The sequence below is a fragment of the Ornithorhynchus anatinus genome, chromosome 1 (genome assembly GCF_004115215.2).
Source record: "Ornithorhynchus anatinus isolate Pmale09 chromosome 1, mOrnAna1.pri.v4, whole genome shotgun sequence".
Taxonomy (NCBI): Eukaryota; Metazoa; Chordata; class Mammalia; order Monotremata; family Ornithorhynchidae; genus Ornithorhynchus; species Ornithorhynchus anatinus.
This window is the reverse complement of record NC_041728.1, coordinates 55098812-55120879: the sequence shown is the minus strand read 5'-3', so window position 1 is coordinate 55120879 and position 22068 is coordinate 55098812. Positions and strand designations below refer to the sequence as shown.

Sequence of the window (22068 nt, the reverse complement as noted above, 5' to 3'; positions counted from 1 at the left end):
CTTAGACCTTGTTTGTTCTATTCCTCCAGGAGACTTAGATGAGATGTTTTTCAGAATAAAAGGAATGAGTTTTCCTTTTGCTTTTTTGTGGTTTAGTTTATTAAGGCTTCAAATTTTAATTTGTTTTCTCAATGTTCACAGGTTATGCCTCTCCACTCCTCCATGAGAACTCTGTAGTCTGATTGAACATTACCTCACATAGAGTAGTTTGCCAACTTTCATTCCACCCTTCCCCTCTCACATAGCTTTATTTTATAATCCATTCTTTATTTCCTAAACATATGCATTGCTATAAAACTGGTAAATACCCAGAGTGAAGAGCATTTTCATGGTGAATGATATATCCTTTTATTTTTATTTTCCTTAAACTGGTTTCAAGATCTGATTCTTGCCTGTTTAATAAGGTATGTTGAGATCATTAGTTGACACTTCCTATATTCAATGTTGTTTTAATATATTCTGTGTTTGGTTTCACACACAGATTCTCTGTAAGTTGCAGAGGGAAATGCGTTTGAATGACTTTCCTCCCCTTAAGGATATGTGCATTCTGATGCTTTTCCAATCTACTCTGAACCAGTGGCATTGTTCCCTTTAAAGAGCATTGTACTATTTCTTTTTGAAAACAGGGGGCTTTATAAATTGATTCAGTAAATAATGAGATAAATAGACCAAAGAACGGCTCAGCTAATCTTTTCTCTGTCACTTTAAACAAAAATAAATAAAAATGAATTCATCAATGAATATTCTTCCCGATATTGAGTGTATGGTCTCTAAATATGTAATGTTTTTAAAATCTGCTATATGATTATGTGTTAAGTTGATTTAATTATTGCCATCTAAATTTGGGTCTTGGCATCTATCTGTATGCTTGAGGCTGTGACATAGTGCAGTCATTATCCTTAACTAGACCATATATCTGAAAAGACATTTTAAGAGTACTCCTCTAAGTGATAAAGATTATTTTAATCAACAATAAAATGAGTTTATCTTTACACCACAGACTTGAAAAGCAGGATGCTAGTTTTTTCAGGTACTGTTTAGTTTAAAAGAGAATATGGGGCTAAATGAGTTTAAGATCCAGTTATTAAACTTGAAAATAATTTTGTGACACATTTCCCTATGAAATCTCAGAAATGTTAAACAGTTTCAAGTCAAATATTATTTACTTTGGAAATCAATTTTTTTTTTTGCCAGATACGAGGGCCAGGAAATCTGCCTTCAGATTTGAAGTACACAATTGGTAAAGGGAATAAAATGAAGTCTCTTCTCTTTGCCATCACAACTTCCCACTTAACAGTGATATGCTCTTTTGTTATTAAACAGACCCAATCAAAACAAAAGGGATACTGTTTCTTTTATGAGTTATGCATTCATTTACCGCTCCACCCCCAGAAAAGTTCACGTACAAACTATGAACTCAGACAGCATAAGATTTATTACGATGGCTACAGAAATTATTCCTCCTTAACAGCACTTAAATTGTCTAATTATTCACAGCTGTTTTCAATTTGTCTCAGGTTGTTAATTAGGGGGTAGGTCCTCCACTGAATCTGTCTGCTATAAACTCAGAATTGCTTCATGCTAAACCACCCCAGCCCTGGGGCAGATTAGTGGAATCCACTGCAAGATAATTTGTTATTCATGCTTAACCCTCCGCCTCCCACTGGGTTGTGATAAAGGCTCTCCGAAAACACAATTTCCTTGGAGTTTGTATAATTATTTTGACCCATCAAGACAATCAGGCCCTCCCCGAAAAGGGACGGGTCATATTTGCTGTTCTTCTCCAGAATAATGTAGGGGGAACATGTAGGCCTAGCACCTGATAATCTTAATTAATCTTTGGATCTGGGGGGTTAGGGAATCCTTGTTAAAGGTTTAGGGTAGCAGCGGGAGGCTGGTTGTCCCTTGAATTTCCTTCTAAAGCTAATAGACAGGCAAGTGGCTCATGAAATCCTTCTCACTGCCAGAAAAGTAATCTCGGCTGAAGGCTATTGCAGATGGTGTGAGCCGGCCCCTCGGTCAGCCACACCTGTGTGGGACTGGAAGATAGGGTGAGAAAAAGAGGCTGTTTGGAAGAATTAACCCTAACAACTCAAAGGGAGCTAAAGACATGCCCCCCCCCCCCCCCCCCCCCCCGCCAATAAATAAAATAAAAAGAAGAGCACTTAATATACTGAAAAGATCCAGACCACATTTCTTCACTATTTATTACTCTAATTCCAACCAAATCTTAGTCTTTTAAACAGTTGTTTTAAAAAATGTTATAGGGCCACTTAAGGTAGTGAGTTAAAATAATTATGACTCCATTATTTAAAAACATGACACTAGTTCCCTATCCCCCTCCTGTGCCTCACACTACCTGCTGCCAGTTGGCCTCTATGTTGGCAGCTTCAGCCAATAGAACACTGGCCTGGCTTGGTTGGAAGGGATACAGAGATGGCCCCACCTCTTTATCTCCTCCCCTCCCCTGGCCCAAAGATACTCTCCCATCCTGTGCTCATTCTGGAACAAAATGGAAGATCACTGGATGAGTTGTTGGGGGGGGGTGGGTAACCTGGAACTGTTACCTTTCTTGCTCAGGGACATATTAATGTAGAAGCTCCTGAGGCTGAAGCCTGGGGACACCCTTCCCCACCCCAAACAGGGGTTCTAATCTTGGCTCTGCCACTTATCAGCTGTGTGACTTCAGCCAAGTCAGTGCTTGGCACATAGTAAGTGCTTAACGAATATCATGTTTATTAACTTCTCTGTGCCTCAAGTACCTCATCTGTTACATGGGGGATTAAGTCGGTGAGCCCCATGTGGGACAACCTGATTACCTTGTATCTACCCCAGCACTTAGAACAGTGTTTGGCACATAGTAAGTGCTTAACAAATACCATTACAATAATACCATTACTACTAGAAGAGTAGTAATAATGTAATAATACATTACTATTAACTCCTCTAAAAAGACCTCACAGGACACATCACTCTTCCATGCCACCTACTCAGACCTTGGAGATGGTAATGGTAATGTCTCCAAAGTATCACAGAATTGGGGTGAAACAGGATTGCCCTTGAGGAGGTGGGAAGTGGCCAAAAAGCTCATGGTGTTTGCTGAGGCTTTCTACCTCTCAAAAGACATCTTAGTAGGACCCCTTCAGTTTCTATGTGGCATATAATGTGAGAGTTTCCAAATATCCTTAGCAGAGGGGGGTTCTTGTTCCTCATTCACCCCACTGTCCTCATCCAGATAGGTGGAAGCTGTGCTCTGCTGCTATGGAGCAGGCAATCAATTAATCAGTCCACTCCCCAATAGCATTTACTGAGTGTCTACTTGCTGCAGAGCACAGACCTATTTGGGAGAGTACAGTGGAGTACTCTTCCTATAGAGTTTCTGTACCCTGCTGATTTGAGGAGTCAAAGATACAGAGGGTTCCTCCGGCGACTGCAGGTAGGAATGGTCTCCTTTCCTTATTTCCCTGGATCTCCAATCCCCTTCTTCGTTCTAGAGATGTGAAATGGGATGCACTCAGAATTGCTGACTTTAGGATCAGCACCGACTTCTGAAACCAAGGTAACTTCACATTCCATCAGATGAATTTCAACTTAGCTGTCTATATGTGTTTGGCTTTCTAGAAGTAGTTTAGGGCTGGTGGATGGAGGGCCGGCTTATTCAGAGTTCTCGCTCGTATTTAATCTCAAGGTTTTTCTCATCAAACCTATTTGGATGCAGGTTTTTTTTCCGCATCTCAGAAGATGGTTAACAGCACTGGTGGATCAGTCCTAGACATTCCAGTGCAAATGAGAGTTCACTGCAGGAACCAGGAGAATGAGTGACTGGAAGAAGTGTTGGGTATTGGCATAGCTGGTTATGATCATGTTCAAGTTTTCTTTGATTGAGGTGAGACTAAGGGCAAGTAGGAAACATATTTGGTGGCCTCATTTCCTAACATCATGTGGGAATGAGAACCAATCATGCTGGGTTGATTGTGGGTAGGGGAGGAGACTTTGGTTTTTCTCATTCTGATGCTAAGCAAATTGATACCTTTGGGGAGAAATCTACCTTGTACTATATGTGAGTACAAAGTCTACTCAAGGAAACTCTTTTGTTTAGATTGCAAATGTGTCTGTTTAGAGAAGATTGTATATTTTAAGGTATTTCAGAATTTGGATATGATTTAGTTTCCTAACATTAATGGCAGTATTTATTAAACTATTATCACTTAATGTTTATTGTGTGCAGAACACTGTACTAAACGCTTGGGAAAGTACAATCTATGTACCTAGTACTGAGGTAGATACGGTATAATCAAATGTGGTGTTCTACATGGAGCTTTTAGTCTAAGGGGAAGGAGAATTTTTGTAAATCCCCAATTTATAAGTGAGACCTAGAGAAGTTGTGACTTTTCAAGTTCATATGGCAGGCAAGTGTCTACCAACTCTGTTATAGCGTACTTTCCCAAGTGCTTAAGACAGTGTTCTGCACACAGTGATTCAACCATGGTATTTTTTGACCACTTACTGTGTGCAGAGCACTGACCTAAGCACTTGGGAGAGTATAATACCACAGAATGAGCCAATATGTTCCCTGCCTGAAGATGCAAAAGTGGGATTAGAGCTCTTTCCATTAGGCCTCACAGAATATTAAACTTCTCTTGTACCTCAACTCACAGTCATTTGAGAATGCTTAATAGTGACCTGAATTTCTCCCAGATCTCACTCCTAGTAACCCTGGAAGACTGCCTAGCCTTACTTTACATTGTAGGAACACTTCATGACCTTTTAAAGTGCTCAAGCTTTACCTCTGTGGCAGCTCTGAATACTAGAAATTGTTGGAAGCAAATGATGCCAAGTCATTTTAAATGTTTTTAATAGTCCTATTTGTTGAAATTTTCAGGTGTCTATATCCTGGAGAGAAATGTGGAATCCTAGGGCTAGATGTCACTCACATGTCCAGCCTTACAAACGGATCCTAGAAAAGATAGATCTCACAAAGTAATTCCTGCATTTTGCCAAATTGAGTCCTTGGGAAACAAGGGAAAATGGCTAAGCAATAATTAATCCATCAGTGATATCTAAATGCTTATAATGAGCGGAATATTGTACTAAGTGCTTGGGAGAGTACAATACAACAGAGTTGGTAGACATGGTCTCTGTCCACAAGGAACTTAAAGTCCAGAAGAGGAGAAAGACATTAAAATACATTTTGGATATGTACATAATATTAATGATGGCATTTTGTTAAGCACCTACTATGTGCCAAGCACTGTTCTAAGGGCTGGGGTAGATACAAGCTAATCAGGTTGTGCCACGTGGGGCTCACAGACTTACTCCCCATTTTACAGATGAGGGAACAGAGGCACAAAGAAGTAAAGTGACTTGCCCAAAGTCACACAGCTGATGTGGTGGAGCTGGGATTAGAACCCATGACCTCTGACTCCAAAGCCTGGGCACTTTCCACTAAGCTGTTTCTCTAAATGAGGGGGGAGAGGGTGGGGTGAATATCAAGTGCTTAAAGGATACTGATCCAAATGCAGAGGCGAATCAAAGGAGAAGGAGTAAGGGAGATGAGGGCTTAGTTGGGCAAGGCTGCTTGGAAGGTGTGTGATTTTATTAAGGCTTTGGTGAGAGAAAGGTGGTGGCCTGTTGTATATGAAGGGGGAGGGAGTTCCAGGCCAGAAAGAGGACATGGGCAAGGTCTGGCAGCAAGACAGAGAAGATCAAGGTATGGTGAGCAGGTTGGCAATAGAGAAGTGAAGTGTGAGGGCTGGGCTATAGTGGGGACTCAGCAATGTAAGGAAAAGCCACTGGTAAGGAATTTTATTTGATATGGTGGTAGATGGGCAACTACTGGAGGAGGGGGGGACGTGGACTGAATGTGGGGTTTGGTTGGGCTCAAAGTGTCTGGAGTTTGGCCTGGATCCTTGCTCTGTTATTACTCATTGTTGCTCCCCTTCAGACCACTCCTGCTGACACTCCTGCTGCCTGGAAATGTTTGGGTGGAGATGATTTGAATAGACTGTGGCTTGGCAGGTTAACCCATGCCTGAATTTTGTGGGGGAAAGGATCGTTAAGGACCTACTCTAGAAATGTGGCCTCTAGGAGAAAAGGCAGCTGCCAAGATCTGATTCTCCTTTTTTAAAAATTTCTGCTTCATTTTTAATATTTAATACCTGGAGTTTATGTATCAGTGACTTTATTTTTTCCCCAACATGCTTTTACATTTTCTCCTTTTTTCCTTATAGCCTGATGGGGAGTTAAGAGTCAGGTGGAGAAGCAGCTTGGCCTAGGGGAAAGAGCACAGGTTTGGGAGGCAGAGAAACTGAGTTCTAATCCCAGCTCTGCCACTTGCCTGATGTTTGACCTTCGGTGGGTTACTCTATATTTTCATTTTCTCCTCTAAATGGGGATTCCATACCTGTTCTGTCTCCCCTGTAAACCATGGGAAAGGTTCTTGTCCAACTTGATTATCTTGTATCTACTCCAGTACTTACTATAGTGTTTGGTACATAGTAAGTGCTTAACAAATACCATTAATAGTAGTAATAATAATAGTGGTATTTGTAAAGAGCTTATTATGTGCCAAGCATTGTTCTAAGCACTGGGGTAGAAACAAGGTAATCAGGTTGTTCCACGTGGAGCTCACAGACTTAATCCTCATTTCACAGATGAGGTAACTTCTCTGTGCCTCAGTTAAGTGACTTGCCCAAAGTCACACAGCTGATAAGTGGCAGATGAGATTAGAACCCATGACCTCTGACTCCCAAGTCCGTGCTCTTTCCACTAAACCACAGAGTGGCAGTATCCCCATTTAGCATGAGGAAAAAGAGGCCCAGAGAGGTTAAATAACATGACTGAGATCCCACAGCACGTCAGTGGCAGAGCTAGAACTAGAACTCACCTCTTTCTTACTCCCAGTTCCATGCTCTTTCTACTAGGAACCTAGCATATGTGACTTTCTTTTAATGAATGACCAACTATTCATTCAATTGAATTTATTGAATATTTACTGTGTGCAGAGCACTGTACTAAGCGCTTGGAAAGTACTATTTGGCAATAGATAGAGACAATCCCTACCCAACAATGGGCTCACAGTCTAGAAGGGACTTGGATACAGAAGGTGACTTATAGCATATTGCACTTTCCAGAATTCTGAATGCAGTAAGCTGTCTTTCTATTATTAGGCCTCAGAAAGCTAGCCTGAGAATATAGTTAGAATAAAACAATTATAACTGATAGTCCTTTACCAGAATGAATGTGGGAGACCTCAGTACTAAAAGATCATCACAGTGATCATTAAAAAAAAAACTGGATTTTGCTTAGCCCAAGGGTATCTTTTATAATTTAATAAATAAAATCTCAAATTACAGCTTACAATCTTGTTTCTGATATATGTGGCCTTAGCACCCACCTCCTCAAACATTGTGTTATGTAGGTGGTAGAACAATGAAAATGCTGAAGCTGGTTTTGTAGATGTCTGTGAAGTTGTGAAATTATGGAATTTTAGAAGGGAACTGTTTTCGTTAAGAGATACTCATGCCCATTGAGGATCTTGCTTTTCTCCCTATCTTCTCCTGGTTCTCCTAACTCTCTGGCCGCTCATTCTCAGTCATTCACGGGCTCCTGCTCTGCCTCTCATCCCCTAACTGTGGGGGGCTCCCTCAAAGTTCAGTCTGGGTCCCCTTCTATTCTCCATCTACACCCACTCCCTTGAAGAACTCACTCACATGGCTTCAATGACCATTTCTATTTGGATGATACCCAATTCTACATTTCCAGCTCTGATCGATCTCCCTCTCTGCAGTGTCACATTTTCTCCTGCTTTCAAAACATCTCTACTTCGATGTCCTCCTGTCAGCCCAAACTTAGTATGTCTAAAACAGAATTTATCTTCCCACCCAAGCCCTGTCCTCCCCTTCACTTTCCCATCACTGTAGACAGCACCACCATCTTTTTTGTCTCACAAACTCATAACCTTAGTGGTATCCTTGACTCCCCTCTCTCATTCAACTCACATATTCAATCCATCACTAAATCCTGTTTGTTCCCACCTTCACAATATCACTAAAATCTGCTCTTTCCTCTCCATCTGAACTACTATAATGTTAACACAATCACTCATCTTATCCCTCCTGGATTACTGCATCAGCCTTCTTGCTAACCTCTCAGGATCCTTTCTCACCCCACTCCAATCCATACTTCATTTTGCTGTCCAGATCATTTTCCTACAAAATCATTCAGGCCATGTTTCCCCACTCCTCAAGAAACTCCAGCAGTGGCCCATCCACCTCCGCATCAAACAAAAACTCCTCAACTTTGGCTTTAAAGCACTCAATCACCTTGCCCTCTCCTACTTCACCTCACTATTCTCCTACTACAACCCAGCCCATGCACTTTGCTCCTCCAACAACCTTCTCACTGTACCTCAGTCTTGTCTATCTCACCTCTGACCTTTCACCCATGTCCTGACTCTGGCCTGGAATGTCCTCCCTCTTCATATCTGACAATCACTCTCTCCAACTTCAAAGTCTTATTGAAGGTACATCTCCTCCAAGATGCCTTCCCTTCCTTTTCTCCTACTCCCTTCTGCTCCCTTTATCTATCCCCCTCCCAGCCCCAAAGCACTTATGTTCATAACTGTAATTCATTTGTATTAATGTCTTTCTCCCCCTCTAGTCTGTAAGCTCATATGGGCAGGGAATATGTCTGTTTATTGATGTTCAGTGCTTTGCACACAGTAAGTGCTCAATAAATGAATGTGAATTTATTTGTTTAAACTACTGCTAGCTGGAAGTTGCACATATCAGGATTTCTTCTATCCCTTTAACTTGGGACACTCTATCAAACAGTAGAAGTTCATTAAGACATTTTATATTGTCACTATTTCAGTCATCTCAGATTGACACTTTAGCAAGTGAACAAGCAATGGGATTTACTCAACACCTACTGAATGCAAAGCACTACCCTCTTGAGAGAGTAAAGTCAGAAGCAAGATACATATTTCCTACCTGAGTTGGATGGCATGGGATTCCGGAGCTGGAAACACACAGGAGTCAGTATTGTGTTCTGGTTTATGGCTCTACATTGATCCAGAACTGATGAGACATAGAAGCTCAATATTTTAGTTGTACTGGGGATTTTCAAAAGGGCACGGGGAGGACCTACGAAAGCCAGGTTTACTTCTGGTCCCCAGATATGGAAAGAAGTCCAATTAATAACTGTGATATTTAAGCACTTATGTGCCAGGGATTTACAATCTAATAGGGGAAAATGCTCTGGAGCAAATCAGATTCATTCTCTGAGTTTACTAGGAATTAGATAACCCCACCTGTCCCTGTTAATCTTCTTTTTTTTTTTCTGGTGTCTGAGGAAGCATATCAGGGGAGGAGGATTGGGTGTATGTAGGCTAAGTTTTTGAGGTCAGGGAAAGTTTTTTTTAAAATTTTTTTGTTTTTAATTTTTATTCTCCCAATGTTTGGTACAGTGCCTTGCACACAGGCTCAGTGAAAACTCTTGAATCAAGTGATAAAGTGCTTGGCACCTGGTCTCAAGCACTAAAAAAAAATTGTAATATTGCCCTAGTTGAAATGAATCCCATTTTGTGCCTGCAAATAGATGCTACAACTTGGCTAGTCCATACCATACCTAAAGAATGAAACTTCTGAACAACTATGATCACTGGTACTACCAGAAGTTCCTTCCCAGCTACTATTTAGTGTGTGTCAGCTGACATTTATGGTTCTTGAGGAAATGAAAGAAGGCTGGTCCCATTTCATAATGGATAAAAGGCTGCTTTCATTTAGGTGGAGTCAACTGACTGGGAACTTAATCTGCCCTTCTGGAAAAGATGCCCACTTTACCAATGCTTGATTCAGGCTGACAGAGTGAAGAAAGATTTCATTAGATTGTGAGCTTCTTGTGGGCAGGGGCTGTGTCTACCAACTCTGTTACTTGAAACAGTGCTCTGCACACAGTATGTGCTCAAAAATACCGCTGATTGATAGCCCTGGGAGACTTCTATGTTCCAGAAGCATCAGCCCAAGCTGTAATGATGCCTCTCCTTATTCTCAGGCTAGCTGAAGTGGGGTGGGGAAGTAAGGGAGAGGTTAAGGTAAGAGAGCAAGAATGGATGTGCTTCTCCTGGCCCTGCTTGCCTGTTTCCTTGTCTTTCTTTAGCATCCCCAAGACGGAAGCCAGATGCATCTTTTCCTACCCGTCCCCTGGTCCAGGTTTTAGGGGCTCTAGGACTGCCTGGGGCTAGGTGGAAGGATCAATCAGTCAGTGGTATTAATTGATTACCATGTGCAGAGCTCTCTACTAAGCTCTTGGGAGAGTTCAATACAGTAGACGCAGTCCCTGACCACAAAAAGATTACAGTGTAGCCTATTGAAGGTTGGCCCCCTTCAAATTGACTCTTTATCTGCTAGGGAGCAAGGCATACAAAAGTAGCAAGAGAAAAAGAATGCAGTCCAAAAGTCAGAAAGATATCTACAACCTCTAACCTTAGAAACCTGTGTCCTCTCTCTGCAGAAAGACTCTGGCTTTTCTGTATCAGAGATTCACTTCTGCCTTCATATTTCACCCCTCTCTTCCTTTCCCACAGTAATTGGCCTTCCCTTTTCTTAAGAGTGGCCCCTCTGAGTCAGTCATTGCCTTCTCCCCTGCCCCTCTGTAAAATGAAAATCCAGAAATGAACTTCATGCACCAGTCCATAAGCACAAAGGTCTTGTGCATTGCTTTCTTGCAAGGAATCTTGAAACATAATCAAGCAGTGAGGGGAAATCAGGTCTTTGGAATCCAAGACAGAGGAAATATTTTCCATCTCTTAAGTATTTGGACTTGCATCTAATTGAATGGCTGTGATGTGCTGCTCTCAATCTGGTACTGGCGGTCTCTATGATGTTATCAATGAAGGTGAACCTTGCTCTGCACAGAGAAGGAAGTGGTGAATCAAGATATTTGACTTTATATATATATATATATATATATATATATATATATATATATATATAAAGGCAAGAGCATTTTGTATTCTTAAAAGTCTGACTTTTCTGGAAACAAGCTCTTGGATGAAAAGTATGAATCTGTGGTATGTGGCTGGACTCTTTAATGAAACTGCAAGATAAATAGGGAAGCTCGAGCAATAGTGGAAAAACAGAAATTCCTGAGGCACGTTCCTCAGAGTATTTACCTCCTCTGGGAGAGGTAAAATGAGTACAAATGGATTCTTAATGGCTCAGTGTGGAGCATTTGATACTATTACCAGTCATGGGATTTACAGCCAATCTTCTGGGAAATGCTGCAATGATATCACTGTCTGTCACCACCAGCAGATGTTGCTGTTGGCTGGCTGGGAGACTGCTTTATAGGAGGGGAAATAGGTAGCACAGCACTGCAGAGGGACCTTTTCCAAGCTGGGTATTTTCATTATTTGTTGAGCTTGGTTCTCCTCTAGCCTGAAGAATGGATGAACTGGTTGAGTTGGATGGCATGGGATTCGGGAGCTGGAAACACACAGGAGTCAGTGTTGTGTTGTGGTTTATGGCTCTACATTGAACCAGAGCTGATGAGGCATAGAAGCTCATTATTTTAGTTGTACTGGGGATTTTCAAAAGGGCACGGGGTGGACCTACAAAAGCCAGGTTTACTTCTGGTCCTCAGATATGGAAAGAGGTCCAATTAATAATTGTGATATTTGCTAAGCACTTATGTGCCAGGCACTGTACCAAGTGCTGGGGTAGATTCAGGATAATTGGGTTGGACACAGTCCTTGTCCCACAAGGGGCTCCCAGTCTTAATCCCCATTTTACAGATGAGGGAACTGAGGCTCAGAAAAGTTAGGTGACTTGTCCAAGGTCACACAGCAGACAATAACAATAGTGCTTGTTGAGTGCTTACTATGTGCCAAACACTGTTCTAAGCACTGGGGTAGATACAAGTTAATCAGGTTGGACCCAGTCCCTGTCCCTCATGGGGCTCACACTCTTAATCCCCATTTACAGATGAGATAATTAAGGCCCAGAGAAGTTAAGTGACTTGCCCAATGCCACACAGTAGACATGTGGTGGAGCCGGGCTTAGAACCCAGGTCCTTCTGACTCCCGAACCTATGCTCTTTCCACTAGGCCACACTGCTTCATGCCCTCCAGAACTATAGGGATGGGGCAGGGAGAGGGGAGTGTCACACTGCTATTACTCCATAGTCCTCAGCCTATCTCCTGGCCTTATCCCACTTGCAACTTCCCCTTCTTCAACTTCTTATTGACTCTGGGGCCTTGAACTCCCCACCTTCCTACTTTCCAAGAAAATCCTGCCTTCCCAACAAATTATTAATATCCTAAATCTTAACACCCACTGGATTTTAGATTTTTTTCATGCCCACCCTCAGCATGTGCGTATAAGCAATAACATTCTGTCTTATTCGGATTCCACTGCTTGTTCATTTTTCTTTGTCTCTCCCAGTGGAGTCTAAGTTACTTGTGAGCAGGAATATGCCTTGTGCTTCTGCTGTACTTCCTAAGCATTTAGTTCAGTGTGCTCAATAAATCCTCCCTCAGGTTCACACCTGGAGAGTTTCCAGTACTCAACTAAAGGAGGGAGAGTCAAGCAGACGCATACCCGTTTCATTCCTAGCTTGGGCAGTGGCTAACGAGTGGAAGGCAATCTGCTACAAGTCAAAACTCACCAGTGCTGGGCAGCAGCAATATGGGAGAGAGTCGAGGGTGGAGACTCAAGTTTACTACGCGGAAGGAGGCAGTGGCGAACCACTTCTGCATTTTACCAATAAAACTCTATGGATACATGACCAGAACGATTGCAGAATGAGATGGGGCTTTCTGGGAGAGATGTGTCCGTGGTGTCGCTATGGGCCAGAAACGACTCGACAGCATAAGACAAGCTCAGTAATCACCAGTATTTCAACAGCCTTGCCTGAATGGTGCACCAGAGGGTGAAGACAGCTGTTGGGGGGGAGGGGCTGTGATTGTGGGGACAAGGGGGAGAGCACAACCAACCTGCAGTTGTTATCCACTGTTGAGGCTGCACTCAGGGCAGATTTGGGAAGGAGTTAAGCACGTGGCAGCGGGAGCAGCTGCTTGCTCACGCATTCAGGAGATCTGAATCCCCTCTGGACAGAGAGCTCATTGTGGGGCAAGGAACGTGCCTACCAACTCGGTGATATTGTTCTCTCCCAAATGCTTAGTCCAGTGCTCTGCACAAAGTGCTCAATAAATACGATTGATTTGAGGAGACTGAGGAGGGATTTGTTTCCTCAGTGAGGTTCCTGAGAGTATAGTGCTGCACCCCCTGGACTCTTGAATGGGAGAGCAGGGAAACAGAGCTGTTGAATTTTGGCTTGCCAGCTTTTTGTGGGGAGCAAGGTTTTGCAAATAAACAGGTCCTCACTGATCACCGGGCCACGGATTTTGTGGGCAGCCTATTGTAGGGCTGCACAGGCTTACTGAATTGCCCCCACAGGGGTCTGCGGTGGTCAACATTGCCTCTGGGAGGTAATTTGCTGACATTTTTATGAAAAGGAGTAGAACAGTGCTCTGTTGTATTTATCCTCACTTAATGCTTATTTGAGGGAGAGAGGGAACTAAGGCAATGCGTGGCCAATCTTGTCAGAAAGCTTGCTTCTGATTTCCTTGGGCACCAGGGAGAACTTAATGGATTGGGAAACTGGTGGGGCAGTAGGAGAAAGGCAAGAGGAGATTGAGGAGAATTTTGGCACTTGTCAGTCAGCTCTTACTGCTTTGTTTGAGGTCTGATTTATCTAGTTTGTGGCCCCAGCACTTTCTTTTTCTTTTCTTTTCCTTTTTCTTTTTTGGGATTTGTTAAACACCTACTCTCACTCTACGCCAAGCACTGTACTAAGCAATGGGGAAGACAAAAGCTAGTCAGATGGGCACAGTCCATGTACCCCATGTGGCTTACAGTCCAAATACCCATTTTACAGATAAGGTAGCTGAGGCACAGGGAAGTGACATGCCCAAGGTTACACAGCAGGCAAGTTGAGGAGCTGGGGTTAGAACCCAGATCCTTCTGACTCCCAGGCCCGTTCTCTATCCATTAGGCCACACTGCTTCTCTATGCACCTTCTCCTTTCAGATTAAATCATTTTAGCAATTTGCTTACTTATTGAATGGGGCTCTCTGGACAAAGACTGGGGCAGGGAGCTGAGGGGACTCTCATCAATCTGTGGATCTTCATTTTGACTTGAATGAAAGGAGGGAGGGCAGGAGAAAGATTGGAAGAATGGGATGAGATGAGGGTTTAAGCAGTATTGCCTGGCAGAAAGAGCATGGACCTGTCAGAAGACCCGGGTTCTAATCCTGGCTCTCCACTTTTGCTTCGTGACCTAGGGCAAGTCCTTTAACTTCTCTTTTCCTCAGTTCCCTCATCTGAAAGATAGACGTTCAATAATATTCTCCCTCCTCCTAAGTATCTGTGATCCCTTTATGGGACAGGGACTATGTCTGACTGTATTAACCTGTATTTTACCCAGTGCTTAGAGTGTTTGGCATAAAGTAAGCACCTAATTATTATTATTCTTGTTTTTATTCCCCACCACAGCACTTAAGTACAGCTATAAATTAATGTCTGTTTCCCCCTATAGACTGTAAACTTTTTGTGGGCAGGGATCATGTCTGCCAACTCTGTTGTAGAGTACTCTACCGTTTTTCACACAGTGTTCCGCACCTGGTATGTTCTTAGTAAATACAACTGATGCTGATGATATGTGAATTTCCTTCAGTCATCCCTGCTGCCCCTTCTCCCTCATCCACTGACCCTGGGGAGTGAATGCCCTGGAATGCCATACACCCTATTTTCCTAAAATGTGAGGGTTGAATTCTTGCACAACCTCAGCTTGAGCAGAACCCATTCTGCTGCCCGACATGTGCATATGAATCGTTTATTTGCTAGTGTGACATACCTAGCCCAAACAAGCTCCTGTCAGGGAATAACTTTCCCTAATCACCTCCTAATGAAACCTGCACTGGGACACATGTTATGGCGCAACAAGGTGTTTGGAAACAAAATTGTTTCAGTACAGTTGATAGAATGGCATTTCTTAATGGAGTCTATCTATAATTGATTTTAGTGTCTCTTTTCCCTGATAGTTAACTTCTGGAGGGCAGGGGTCCTTTCTATCAAGTCTACTGTACTCTCCCAAGTGCTTAGTACAATTCTTTGCTTAGAGTAAGCACTCAAATACTACTGAATGATTGAGTCTGGCCTCCCTGCCTCCAGAAAGCAAAGTATTTCACCTCAAAATCAAACCACAACCTTTAAGCTGTCCAGAATGAAAGCGGGTTGTTTTCTACTCCTCCCCAAATTGCCAATTCCTCTAAATCTAGGAGATTACAGTTTCCTCCATAAAAAGCATTATTTTGATCAGGATTTGGATCTGTCTCACATCAGCACACTAGGAAAATCTATCTTAGCTCATGCTGCTGACTACGGCAGGCTGAGGTCAGTGGGAGAGGGTGTTAGGGGTCAGCCCGTGGGAGGCTGGTATGGGGTCAACTTGCACCCCATTACTCTTCAACATCTGGATTAGTGAGCTAGCTGCTCATCAAATGTTCCAATGACACCCCACCCTACACCCCCTCCCCCCAAATGGGTTGGGGCGGAGAATGGGATTAAAGTCAAAATGGCTTTGAATTTTTTGTGGGGTTTTTTGGGGGGGGAGGTGTTGTGCTTATTTTATATTGAGCAGTGTTGTAGATATGTTAATCAGGATGGATACAGTCTCTATCCCACATGGGGCTCAGTCTAGGTGGAAGAACAGGCATTGAATCCCCATTTTGCAATTGCGGAAACCGAGGCACAGAGAAGTTAAGTGACTTGCCCGAGATCACAAAGCAGGCAAGTTGGGGAGGTGGGATTAGAACCCAGGTCCTCTGTCCCCCAGGCCTATGTTTTATTCATTAGGCCGTGCTGCTTCCCTAGTGAAAGAAAGGGCAGATTTCTGTGGGATGAGACTCAAAAGGGACAAGGGAGGATAAGTGACTTTGAGTTAAAACAAACTTGACCAAAATAAGATGGGGCAGGGAGACTTCGGGCTAGTTGGCCTAAAGAGCGTCTCAGTATAGGGGTGGGAGAGTCTACCTAGACCCACACCAACTTTTTGCTTGTCCCCTACCATCCTGGAATGCCTCTCTAGCCCATCTGCTTTGCCAAATTGTGCTCCTTCTCTCCCTCAAAGCACTGTCCAAAAGCTGCTTCCTCCAAGAAGTATTCCCTGCCTAATATCCCCACTTTCCTGTCATACTATAACCCTAAAGTAACATTATCCCTACTGTGCACTATCTAGCACAGTGAAGGAAATATACTGATGGTTGAATGAATGTCATTATTATTATGTAGATATCTCTATTGATTTACCCTCCTACTTTTACTAATGTTTGTGGTATGCTGGCTTGTCTTCCCCGTTAGAGTAAAATCTCCTTGAGGGCAGGGATTGTGTTTTGCTTGAATACAGTGTTCTGCACACGATCTGTGTTCAAGCAACACTGCAAATTATGATGTTTCTCTGTGGAGTTACTAACCAAAAGAGGTTAGACTCCAATCAGGTAGCGTGACCCCACGTGAGTCTTCGGAGTCGTACTTCCAGGCTCTGAACTCAGTGGTTGGTTGTTTCAGAGCAGGGAGAGTGTTGGGCTAGGGCCGATCAGCCCCTCAAAGGATCCTTTATGACCCTTAAATGGGTCCCTAAGAGCCATGGGCCCCTGTTCAGAACCTTTCTGAGGCTTAGATTCTGGTTGACTCTTTGGAAAAACATGACTTCCTCGTTTTAAAGGAAAAGGGCCTTTTGAAGGCTTAATACAAAGGCCTCCAAAGGCTCAGCAGACCCCAGATAGCTTCTGGAAAAAACGTTGATGAATTGGGTGTAGATGAACTAGAAACATATGGATTAAATCTCCTCTGAAAGACCTACAAGTCCAAGAATTGAAGGGAAAAGGGCTTGGACTTTAGGTTTTGTCTAAACCCCAAATTAAAAATCCTTCTCACACCTTTAGGAAACCCTGAAACTCTGAGGTGACTGCAGACCAATTATAAATGCCAGTTCTGTTTATACTTTTATACTTTTTCCTATTGAAGTAATATGCCTTCTCTGAACAGGGCTCTTCATAGATATGGGTGCAGCTAGTGAAAGGTTTTGGATAATTTTTCTAAATTAAAAAATATATTTCAACGGTATTTGTTAAATGCTTACTATGTGCCAGGTACTGTACTAGGCACTGGGATAGATACAAACTATGAGTTTGGACACAGTCCATGCCCAACTTGGGGCTCACACTGTTAATCCCCATTTTACAGAGGAGGTAACTGAGGCACAGAGAAGTGAAATGACTTGCCCAAGGTCACACAACGGACAAGTGGCAGAGCCAGGATAATAACCCAGGTCCTGCTGACTCCCAGGCCCTTGCTGTATTCATTGGCCATGTGAATTCCCTTTGACTAGAATCTGCAAGGGGCAAATCTTTCCTTATGCATGATTCTAATTTTATCAGATAGCCCCTCCAACAGATAACCAGGGTTTAACCTATCACCACCTTGTTGGTATTGTGGTGCGTATCCTCACCTGTCATGGGATACCGGGTTCGATTCCCAGACAGGGAGGCAAAATCTTTGAAGCAGTGTGTTCTATTGCATCTAGCACAGGTCTGGGAGTCGGAAGGACTTGGGTTCTAATCCCAGCTCTGCCAGTTGTCTGCTGTGTTTTCTTGGGCAAATCACTTCACTGTACCTCAGTTACCTCATTTGCAAAATAGGAATTAAGACTGTGAGCACCACGTGGGATGTGGACTGTGTCCAACCTGAGTAGTTTGTACCTTCCCCAGTGCTTAGAGCATAAGTGCTTAACCAATACCACAAACACACAAAACATTCACAAAACGTATATAATACAAAGGTGTTGGAAGTCCACAGGGGTTGGGAGTGAAGAAAGCATTCATTCAATGGTATTGAGTGCTTACTATATGCAGAGCACTATACTAAGCGCTTGGAATCTTCTGCACTCTGTTCCATCCTCTTATCTGTAGCAAAAGTACAGTAGATATAAGCTCCTTGAAGGCAATAATCATGTCTAAGTCTAATGTTCCCACAAGCATGTGCCCAGCACACATTCAATAACGGCTACTGATGAACTGATTACCTTGAATTTGTATGATCTTATTTTTCCATTCAATAGAACTTAAATGTTTAGTCTGTGCAAAACAATGCACTTTCATATCAAGTTTCTCCTTTTCTCATCACAACAGCCCCAGGGTATAAGAACAAGCAAAGATTACCCCCAATTTATAGATGGTGACCCTGAGACACCGACTTTTATTGACCTGCATGAGTTCATTCAGCAGGTCAGTGGTAGACCTGGGGCTAATATCCAAGTCTCACGATTTCCAGTCCCATGCCTCTCCCACTAGGTCAAGCTGTTTCCAATGAGATAATAGGTGTGGCAAGTAGATTTCAGATGGGCTAGCCGAATCATCAGATTAATGGAAAGAAGTCAGAGAATGTGAAAGTGGTTGACCCAGAAAACTGCACTGATGTTCACAAAACTATGTGAACTGAGAACTGACATTCTAGACAGGAGATCAATAAGCATTTCCTCTCCCTCCCTCACTTTCTCATACACCTCCCTTGAGGAGCATGTGAGTGCATTTAGAAAACCTGCCGAAGTCCAAATGGTCTCTGAAAAGTTCAAACATGTTTCATGGAATTCCTTTCAAAGGTTCGTTGGGTAATTATAACTCAGAATTTCCGGGAGGGTGGAAGAAAGAAGTTTCCCAGTGTCTCTGGTTCAGCATTATTCAAATGGGCAGAAATTCCACCAACAGGGATTTTCAGTGGAGAAGATTGTGCAGCTCAGCTGGTACCCGTCACCATTTAAATATGCAAAATATTCTCTGGGGAAGTTAGTAACTTCAGTAATATGCCGACTCTAAAGCAGTGCTGGGCTTATTTAGCCATTGTTTGGGTAGAAACTTTTTTCTGAGAACATTAATGAGAATAAACAATCTCCCTGCACTTCCCCTATGGTTTTCATTCAGCTGCATCAATAATAAATTGCCGGATTTTATTTCAGCTAAGTCTCTCTATTTATCATTTCTAACCTCAATACACCTTGGGACTTTAGGGTGGAAGCTTTTTTCTGTGTCTGTCATTTCCCTGTTTAAAATCGCAATCTGACGCGCAATCTCTGTGTGTCATGACACTGTTTATAATACTTCCCAGATAGCTCTGGATTATCAATTCTCTACCAAGGCCACTGCTTATCTGAAATCCGGATCATAGAAAAAGATATCAGAAGAGTTTTAAAAGAGGAAAAGAACTACCAAGTTTGCAGAATGACAAAGATAATAATATAATAATAAAGAGGACACATTTTAGTTTCTGGCAATGAAATATCTTCTTTCAGTGGGTGGGGAAAGAATCCACCAAAATTTTAAGAGATACCGAAGCCAAAAGAGAATAATAATGATGATGGTATTTGTTAAGCACTTAATATGTGCCAAGTACTGTTCTAAGCACTGGGGTAGATCAACTAAGCAGGTTGTCCCATGTGGGGCTTGCAGAATCTAAAGAGAACAAAGGGTTCAGAAGGAGATGACAGTAGAAAGAGGCAAAGGATCATGATGAAGGAAGCAGAGTGACAGGGCTTGGCTGTAAAGTGTGGGTATTGTGAGGGGGGGGAATGGGCTCAGAGCAAAGAAGAAGTGGAGCTTTTTGGCAGGGAATGTGTCTATTGTATTGTACTTTCCCAAGTGCTTAGTACAATGCTCTGCACACAGTACATGCTCAATAAATATGATTGAATGAATGAATTAAAAGGTGGATGGTGGGGAAACTACTGGGAAGAGAAGGCAGAATTTGAGAAGAGGCAGAACTGAGGCCAGAGAAACTCTTGGAAACACCAGAACCCTCTGTGTTCAATTGTTGGGTTTGGAATGAATCCATCAGTGGCATTTATTAAGTGCTTATTCATTCATTCAATAGTATTTATTGAGCGCTTACTAGTGTGCCAAGCACACTAAGCACTTGGAATGTACAAATCAGTAATTTATTGTGTGCAGAGCACTTTGCTAAGCATTTATGAGTGTATGGTACAACAATATAACGAAGTTGGTAGAGACACTCCCTGCCCACAACAAGCTTACTGGAGGCAGACATTAACATAAATAAATTACCAACAGTAATAATGATATTTGTTAAGCACTTATTATGTACCAAGCACTGTTCTAAGTGCCAGGGTATATACAAGGTGATCAGGTTGTCCCACGTGGGGCTCACAGTCTTAATTCCCATTTTACAGATGAGGTCACTGAGACACAGAGAAGTTAAGTGACTTGCCCAAAGTCACACAACTGATTAATGGTGGAGCTGGGATTAAAACCCAAGACCTTTGACTCCCAAGCCCAGGGTCTTTCCACTAAGCCACACTGCTTCTCTAAGTACATAAAATATGTACATAAGTGCTGTGGATCAGAGAGGGGGTGAATAAAGGGAGCAAATCAAGGTACTGCAGAAAGGAGTAGAAGAAAAGGAAATGAGGGTTTAATCAGGGAGTGCCTCTTGGACTAGATGTGCCTTCATTAAGGCTTTGAAGATGAGGAGAGTAACAGTCTGGAGTGGGGAGACAGACATCAAAGTTCATTACGGATATGTACATATGTAACATCCCATGGAGTTAGGGTGTGTTTAAAATAAAGTGCTTAAAGAGTACATATCTAAGCACACAGTCGACAGAAGGGAGAGGGAATAGTGGAGGTATGGGCTTGGTTAGGGAATACCTCTTGGCCCCTTGGATGGGATGTAATTTTAATAAGGTTTTGAAGGTGGGGAAAACAGTGGTCTGGCATAAAGAGGGATGGAGTTACAGGCTGGAGGGGAGACGTGGACAATGGGTTGGGGATGAGATGGACAGGATCGAGGTATAGTGAGTATGTTGGAGTTGGAGAGAAGTGTGTGGGCTGGGTTGTAGTAGAAAATTAGCAATGTAAGGTAGGAGAAGGCAAGGTGATTTAGTGCATTAAAACCAATATAAGGAGGCTATTTGCAGAGGTGGATGAGCAACCACTGGAGGCTTTTGAGGAGTGAGGAGATTGCACTGAAAGTTTGGGTTTTTTGTTTTTTGTATTTTTTTGTTAAGAAAATGATCAAGGCAGCAGAGTGAAGTAAGGACAGAATGGGGAAAGAGAGAGGAAATGTTAAAATATGCCTGGAAATTGTTTTTAAGCTCACTGCTGAGTTTGAAAACAGTTGTTAAAGGGGAAATCAGTTACTTATCTCAAAACAATTCAGTGCTCATAATTTTTCTCCCTTTTTTTTTAGTTTAAATATAAAGCTTTTGTGAAGTCTTACACAGACTTTCAACTCTACAGGCACTCAATAAATAACTGGTGACTAACTTACCGTTTTTAAAGGTCTTGAGCCCATTCTGTAGATTGCCCTTTTTTAATTAATATTTTTCTGGCAGCTCATAGCCAAGCCTCAATTTTTCCCATCCTTCATCTTTGTCAGACAATGCAGATTCCTGGACATGTGGCCTAGGGCCCCTAACTGTGTTCTAGAAATACTTAACTGCCTTTCTTTCTTTCCTCTCTACTTCTCTCTTTGTCTAGCCCATGCTATTCTTTCTAGGTCAAGAGCTTCATTGCTAGGAATTGCTAGGAAGCAGTGTGGTCTAGCCAGATAGAGCATGGGCCTGGGAGTTAGAAGGACCTGGGTTCTAATCCCAGCTCTGCCACTGGTCTGCTGTATGACGTTGAGAAAGTCACTTCACTTCTCTGTGCCTCAGTTCCCTCATCTGTAAAATGGGTATTAAGACTGTGAGTCCCATGTGGAAAAGGGACTGTCTAACCTGATCAATTTATATCTATCCCAGCATTTAGTACCATGCCAAGCACATAGTAAAGCACTTAGCAAATACCATTTAAAAATAAACCTCCCAAAGTATAGGACTGCCAGAAAGGGCATCAATTGCTTCCCAGAATTATGGCCTCTCACCTAGTCTGAAATCCTAAATCTTGTTCTGAGCCAAAGCCTTCTAAAAAGTCTCTCCCTACTTGTCTTCTCC

The 22068-nt window shown here is 42.6% G+C and overlaps 1 long non-coding RNA gene across 1 annotated transcript in view; it reads left to right on the top strand.

Annotated features, from left to right (window-relative positions):
* Positions 1–3324: 3324 nt before the first annotated feature.
* Positions 3325–22068, top strand: part of LOC114814550 — a 165372-nt gene continuing 146628 nt past the window's right edge. Inside the window, exon 1 of the long non-coding RNA XR_003762334.2 lies at positions 3325–3436. This is a non-coding gene — a long non-coding RNA (uncharacterized LOC114814550). The remainder of the gene's footprint in view (positions 3437–22068) is intronic.